Below are 7,955 nucleotides of genomic sequence, written 5' to 3' on the forward strand. Positions count from 1 at the left end.
CTACAAAAAAATTAGCCGAGGTGTTGGTGACTGCCTGTAGCCCCAGGTACTCAAGAGGCTGAGGCAGGAGGATCCCTTGAGCCCAGGACGTTGATGTTACAGTGAGCTGATTGTGCCACTGCACTCCAAAGTGGGCGATAGAGTGATACTTTCTCTTAAGAAAAGTTATTATTACGTCGTGTCTGTAATCCCAGTACTTTGGGAAGCTAGGGTAGGAGGATCACATCACTTGAGCCCAGGAGTTCAAGACTGCAGTGAGCCATGACCATGCCACTGTGCTCCAGCCTGAGCAACAAAGTGACATCCTGTCTTTTAAAAAAATTGTTTTGTTTTTGTTTTGAGATAGTTTCACTCTTGTTGTCAAGGCTAGAGTGCAATGGCATGATCTTGGCTCACCAAAACCTCTGCCTACTGGTTCAAGCGATTCTCCTGCCTCAGCCTCCCCAGTAGCTGAGATTACAGGCATGGACCACCATGCTCGTCTAATTTTGTAGTTTTAGTAGAGACAGAGTTTCTCCATGTTGGTCAGGCTGGTCTTGAACTCCAGACCTCAGGTGATCCACCCGCCTCAGCCTCCCAAAATGCTGGGATTACAGGCATGAGCCACCGTACCTGGCCTAAGAAAATGTTTTTTAATATTCTTACTGAATGAATCCAAATAATCCAGAGCAGTCATTGTCTCTCTTGCATGCTGGAATGGTGTCATTACACACACACACACACACACACACACACACACAGCATTGGACACAAGAGACCAACCCAAGGATCCTGTGGGTTGGGAGGTGACACAGTGTGGGCCCTGCCTTGGGAACAGCTTCCGAGAGCCCTGCTGTCCCCCAGGCCTATGTGACTGTTTCCAGGAGACAGTGCTCACTGTCTCCTGCCACATTCGTCCTGGTGCCAGGTGGTTGGTGAGTCTGTTCAGCTGGGAAGGCTGGGTGCCCATGAGCAAAACTGCAGGGGTTTGGGGGGAAAAAAAGCCCCCTGACAGTGCCAGCCTGTCTTCCACTTTCAAATACAGAAACAAGCCCTATAATCTTACAGTTTAAAATTTCCTAGGAATCACGGACAAAACATTCCAGACTCCTAGAGTTTACCCAACTGATTTTTCAGCCAGAATGATCAAGAAATGTAGATTCTAAATTCTACAATGATGTGTCCCACTGCAAAACAAAAAGAGCTTTTTGTCACCTATTAGGCAGATGCTTGAAATTTCCAATTAGATTTCACTTATCGGCCAGGTGCAGTGCTTACACCTGTAATCCCAGCACTTTAGGAGGCCGAAGCTGGTGAATTACTTGAGGTCAGGAGTTTGAGAACCAGCCTGGCCAACATGGTGAAACTCCATCTCTACTAAAAATATAAAAATTAGCCCAGTGTGGTGGTGCATGCCTGTAATCCCAGCTATTTGAGAGGCTGAGATAGGAGAATCCCTTGAACCTGGAGGCAGAGGTTTCAGTGAGCCGAAATCACGCCACTGCACTCCAACCTGGGCAACAGAGTGAGACTCCATCTCAAAAAAATAAATAAATAAAAAGAGAGATTTCACTTATCATTGTTATCAACAAACATAATTCCTTTAGCTGAGGCTAGCAAGATTTTTGGTCCTTGTGAAAATTCAGAATGCCCCAGAAATAACCCAGTAACCAATAACAAGTAACTGGTTCCTGGTGTCACTGAGGCTGTTCACTTACGCATTCTCTTGACTTCAGAGTTCACACGAAAGCAGAGGAAAAAGAAAAGGGGTACTCTTCACAGGAAGGAGCATGGAAGTGGGGAACAGGGTGCAGAAAAAGCAAACCGGATGCATGTACAACCTACTTTAGCTCCCTCATATTTGGAGCTAATTGTAACAGCTTCGCCAGACTCTACCCAGGACCTGGAAGGGGACTCCTCAGGGAAAGTGAGTCTGTGCCAACAGCTTGTCCAGGCTGGGCCTGAATCCCTGGTGATCTCGAAGGATATGAGAGGTCTTATCCCCATCTGTAGCCTGGTGCGATGAGGCTCCTATTATACTGTGGGGACCATACCTCCCACCTGAGATGTGATCCTATCAGCCTCTGTACAAAGGACTTTGATTTGGTGTGGAGCTGATTAAACGATTGTAGATGTCCTTGGAAGCACTATGTGGAAGAATTTTAAACAGCTTCTCCTTTTTAATATGCACTTCCTCTTCGGTTTTAATTATTTTGTTCCTACATTTTCCCTTTCAATTTACTAAAATCTAGAAATGTAATTAGAGCAGAGGCTGGGCTCAGAGAAAGCTGCCAGGATTTCTACAGCATGATTAAATATACCAGGCATCCCTTTAGTGTGGGACTGAAAAATAGGATTCTCATTATTATCTTTTCCTTATCCAGGAAAGAATCGGCACCACATACAGATACGGATTTATTGAAAATGCAGCACTAATTAAAAACTCACCCAGCCTCTTGACGAGGTTTGAGTAAAGAAAAAAACAAGTGAAGTTATTTAATTATTTCCTCCATTTAATGTTTTGTTGCTGTAATGACAACAAGCAAGAAGCCCTTCTTGTTCTTCTTTCCTCAAAATAAAATTCTTGTCTCCTCCTGAGGGACTTAATGAGGCTTTTATCTATGCAACAACAATCAAGCTTGCAATGACACCAATTCAGTTCACTGCTCCTTGTGACGGTAAGCAACATCCAAACTCATTTTCTTAATCCGAAACACAAACAACAAAGTGTTCATTGGCTGTCGTGAGCCAGGTCTGGGCGCAGGATCTTCCCCAAAGACCCTGAGATGCCTGGTATTTATTTAGTATGCCAACAACGACCTTCAGCTCCATTTTACAGTCCAGCAAGCAAAGGCATGGTTTTCCTTGAAGCTCTAGGGGAGGTGGAGGCAGGCAGGGCTGAATAGAAAATAAGTACAGACTCTCATTTGAGTTGTAAGTGCCGAGGGAAGCTGAAGTCCCTCTCTCCTCTCTGGACAGCTCTTCCATTGGGTGGTCAAAGATCAACTTTTCAGTTGGTCAGTTGGTCAGTTGGTCCCCAGGCCCAGTGGCTCCTTTGGTGGAGCCCTTCATGGACATTGGAGATGACTATACAGGAAGGAAGATCTTTAGTAGGGGCAGAGTCCTGTGTTCCAGCAGTATCCAGCCTAAACCAAAAGAGACAAATGACATACCCCAGGACACAGGAGTAAGAACGTGCACAAAGCAACAAGAAGAATGCGTTGATGACATTGCTCCGGGGTCACTATGGAATTCACAAACATTAGCAGTGGAGACATTTTGATTGATTCATGAAATTGCATAGTGAGGTAGCTGTGGCTTAATGAATGGGCTCCAGCCCCCTTGTCTGGAGACTCAAGTTCAAACCCAGTGCTGACACTTACTACAATATCAACTTGGACAAACCTCTCTAAGGCTCAGTTTTTCCATTGAAACAATAAGCAAAATAATGCCCACTTTATCATACCGTGTGAGGATGAACTGAAATAGTATTTTGTTGTTGTTGTTTTGAGACTGAGTCTCGCTCTGTTGCCCAGGCTGAAGTGCGTTGGTGCAATCTCGGCTCACTGCCACCTCCACCTCCCGGGTTCCAATTATTCTCCTGCCTCAGCCTCCCGAGTAACTGGGACTACAGGCACCCGCCACCATGCCGGGCTATTTTTTTTTTTTTAGTAGAGATAGGGTTTCAACATATTGGCCAGGCTGGTCTTGAACTCCTGACCTCAGGTGATCCACCAACCTTAGCCTCCCAAAGTGCCGGGATTACAGGCATGCGCTGCCGCGGCTGGCTGAGATAGTATTTGAACACAGCACAGTCTCTGGCATAAGTTGAGTAGACTCAACTTATTTATTAATGTGTCACTGAATGGATGTTTGGAGTAAGTATTCACATATCTGCTAGTCTTAAAGTCCCACTCTCATCTGTGCACTATGCCATTTCTTGCCTTTGTGCCCTTCTTCAGAATCCTTTGAGGAATGTGGAATCAACAAAACAGCACAGACTTCTCAGCCAGAACATTGTTACTTGCTAGCTGTGGCCTCTGCACAAGCTCTTTGGCCTCAGAACCTGTTTCCTCAAACATCAGCCAGGGTTCCCAGCTGCAAGAACTCCACCAACTCAGGCTACATCAACCAGAACTGGAATTGACTGAAGAAATATTGCTGGCTCTGAGAATTGACAGGACCTAAAGAGTCCAACTTGGAAATTCAGCTGGAAACCAGTGGCTGGTGGAGGAAGAACAACCACCTTCTTTAGCAGGACAGTCTGGAGAGGAGGCCCAGCTGTTGGGAACTGCCACAATGTGCCACCACCAGACACATTACTGCTGCTGCTGCTGCAAAGGATGTCTAATCTCTTCATCTTGTGTCTCATGCTGCAAACCCACAGCTCCACCTGGAAGTACCCGGTTGTCCAATCCTAGTCCACCTCTTGGGCCCTGACTACCATGGAGGGTAACAAGGAAAGGCCTCCCTGCCATGGTGTCCATGGTGTGATGTGTAACCTTCCTCACTGATGCGATCCACAGCAGAGGACTCATCTCAAACATGAAGCAGATCAGATGCTGGACCTCCAGGCCCCCATCCCAACAGTGAAATGGGGCATTCCATCATAGGGTAATAAACAGCATTGGATGAGATATTTGTTCAAAAGTGCTTGACATACAAAAGGATTCCTTTACTTTACTTCCCTCTGTAATAAAACAAAAGGGAGCTGGGCCATGGTTTGCGCCTGTAGTCCAGCTGCTTGGGAGGTTGAGGCACAGGAGGATTACTTGAGTGTAGGAGTTGGAGGCTGCAGTGAGCTGTGATTGCAACACTGCACTCTAGCCTGGTTGACAGACTGAGACCCCAACTCATAAAATAAAGTAAAATAAAATAACAAAACAGCTGGGCACAGTGGCTTATGCCTGTAATCCCAGCACCTTGGGAGGCCAAGGCAGGAGGATCACTTGAGCCCAGCAGTTTGAGACCAGCCTGGGCAACATAGCAAAACCCCATCTCTACAGAAAAATATAAAAATTAGCTGGGCATAGTGGGCACCTGTAGTCCCAGCTACTGAGGAGGCTGAGGTGGAGGATCACATGGGGAAGTTGAAGCTGGAGTGAGCTGAGATTGTGCCACTGTGGCAACAAAGCCAGACTCTGTCTCAAAAAAACAAACAAACAAAAACAGGCATGGAGTGGTGTACTTACCTGAGGATCTAATCCGTATGTTTACAGATATAGAAGTTCTGAGGTTTTAACTTGGGAAAGAGTTGGGATACATGATATCTACAGGGTGGCACTCTAGGCAAAGAAGATGCAATAAGAAAAAAGAAAGGAAAGGAAAGGGAATGGCGGGTTTGGGGCTGTTTTTCTTGGATTTTTGTCTTGGACTAGCAACACAACTCCATCTCCATCTCATTCATCTTTAAAACGGGTCTAAAAGTTATCTGAAGTCATTACTTCACAATAAGTTTTAGAAGGTTAATATTTGTTTTCAACAAAGAATATATTATCAAAAGTAGATTTTATTATTCACTGTCACGAATTATCTTCTGTGGAGTTTTTAGTCCTATTCTGAATGGGATTGATCTACCATCTGTTGGCATTTGCCCGAAAATAACATTTACCTAAATGTAGATAATTAGTTTAGCAAAAACAAATTTTTTTCCTACATCAACTCAAATAATAATTACTTTGGATTTTACTATTTTAGATTATCCTTGCCACGGCTCTACTTTATCAAGGTGAATTGATTTCAATTGAAAGTTTACTCTACATTAGATTCTTATTTTTTAAAAAAGAATTTAATCTAAAATTCAATTATGGAAGATCTGTGCCAAAGTGAAAAGTCAACTGAATGCTCCCCAGGTACAGAACTCTAGCAGGGTACTCCAGGATGAGTCAAAAGAATAGAATATTGTTCCTATTCAGAGACTTTTCAGAATAAAGAATTTTATAACTAAAAGGGACCTTAAAGCTTCTCCAACCCAGTGGTTTTCAGTGGTTTTCAAAAGGCATTTGCTTCCCAAGCTTTGGGCTTCTGAAGACTTGCCTCAAGGGTTCCAAGAAGTGGGTGAGGGAGGGACCAAATGGGGCAAGGACAGGCCAAGCCAAGCAAACCTGGTTCTCCTTTTACCCATTCAGTTCAGAAATTAGCCATCATCGACCGGGCGCGGTGGCTCATGCCTGTAATCGCAGCCCTTTGGAAGGCTGAGGCAGGCTGATCACTTGAGGCCATGAGTTAGAGATCAGCCTGGCCAAGATGGTGAAACTCCATATCCATTTAAAAAGATACAAAAAGGCCGGGCATGGTGACTCACGCCTGTAATCCCAGCACTGGGAGGCTGAGGCGGGTGGATCACCTGAGGTCAGGAGTTCAAGACTAGCCTGGCCAACATGGTGAAACCTCGTCTCTACTAAAAATACAAAGATTAGCTGGGTGTGGTGGCACACACCTGTAATCCCAGCTACTGGGGAGGCTGAGGCAGAAGAATCGCTTGAACCTGGGAGGCAGAGGTTGCAGTGAGCTGAGATCGTGCTATTGCACTCCAGCCTGGGCAACAAGAGTGAAACTCTGTCTCAAAAAAAAAAAAAAAAACTAGTGGGGGCGTGGTAGTGCATGCCTATAATCCTAGCTACTCGGGAAGCTGAGGCAGGAGAATCATTTGAACCAGGGAGACGAAGGTTGAAGTGAGCCGAGATCGCGCCACTGCACTCCAGTCTGGGCAACAGAGTGAGACTTCATCTCAAAAAAAAAAGAAAAAAAGAAAAGAAGAAGAAATTAGCCACTATCCTTGGCTCTTCTAGTCCCATTGTCTCACACCTAATCCATCAGGAATTCCTGTTAAGTTCTAGTTTCAAAGTATCTCATGAATCTATCCACTTGTCTACTTCTCTTCCGTCCCATTGAAGTTCTAGCCACCATCCTCTTTTGCCTGGACCATAGAAAGAGGATCTTACTTAGTCCTCCTCATTCTCTGCTTGTCTCTCAATCTACGCTTCACTCAGCAACCACATTGCAATCTGGCTTAAAACCTTGCTCTTGTACCAAGAATAAAATCTAAACTTTGTACCACCAACTACCAGAGCCTCATCTTCAATCACATCTCCTGTTGCTTCTTTTCCTGTCCTTGCCCCAGCCACACCGGCCATCTACAGATTCCTAGAACCCATCAAGCTCTTTCCCACCCCAGGCCTTTGTGGCTACCATTTTCTTTGCCTGGAATACTTTTTGCCTAGTTCTGTCTCTTCTTTCAGGTTTCAGCTTAATTGTTGTATCTTCCTCTGACCTCCTACCATATCCAAAATAAGAACTTTCTAAATGCGATAAAAAATAAAAATAAAAAATAAAGAAAAAAAAGAAAAAAAAAGAAAAGAACTTTCTGTTATTTTCTATCGTGGTACTTTGTTTACTTCCTTTACAACACCACTAACAATTTGTAATTGTTTTGGGAAATTACTCTTCCATTATCTGTCTCCGCTACTAGATCGTCAGCTCCATGGGGACAGTGACCTAGCTGGCTGGCTCTCTGTTATGTCCCAGCATCCCGCACAGTTTGAAATGAGTCTGGGCAACATAACAAAACCCTGTCTCTACAGAAAAAGACAAAAATTAGCCGAGCATGGTGGGCACCTGTAGTCTTAGTTACTCAGGAGGCTGAGGTGGGAGGATCACTTGAGACTGGGAAGTAGAGGCTGCAGTGAGCTGAGATCCTGCCACTGGGGCAACGGAACCAGACTCTGTCTCAAAAAAAAAAAAAAAAAAAGCTTGCAGCTGGATGTGGTGGCTCATGCCTGTATTCCCAGCACTTTGGGAGGCTGAGCCAGGTGGATCACCTGAGGGCAGGAGTTCCAGACCAGCCTGGCCAACATGGCAAAACCCCATCTCTATTAAATACAAAAAATTAGCTAGGTGTGGTGGTGCATGCCTGTAGTCTCAGCTACTTGGGAGGCTGTAAGGAGAATTGCTTGAACCCGGGAGGCGGAGGTTGC

This window comes from Aotus nancymaae, unplaced genomic scaffold, assembly GCF_030222135.1.
Source record: "Aotus nancymaae isolate 86718 unplaced genomic scaffold, 86718_ANA_hifiasm-v0.15.2.pri h1tg000072l, whole genome shotgun sequence".
Lineage (NCBI taxonomy): Eukaryota > Metazoa > Chordata > Mammalia > Primates > Aotidae > Aotus > Aotus nancymaae.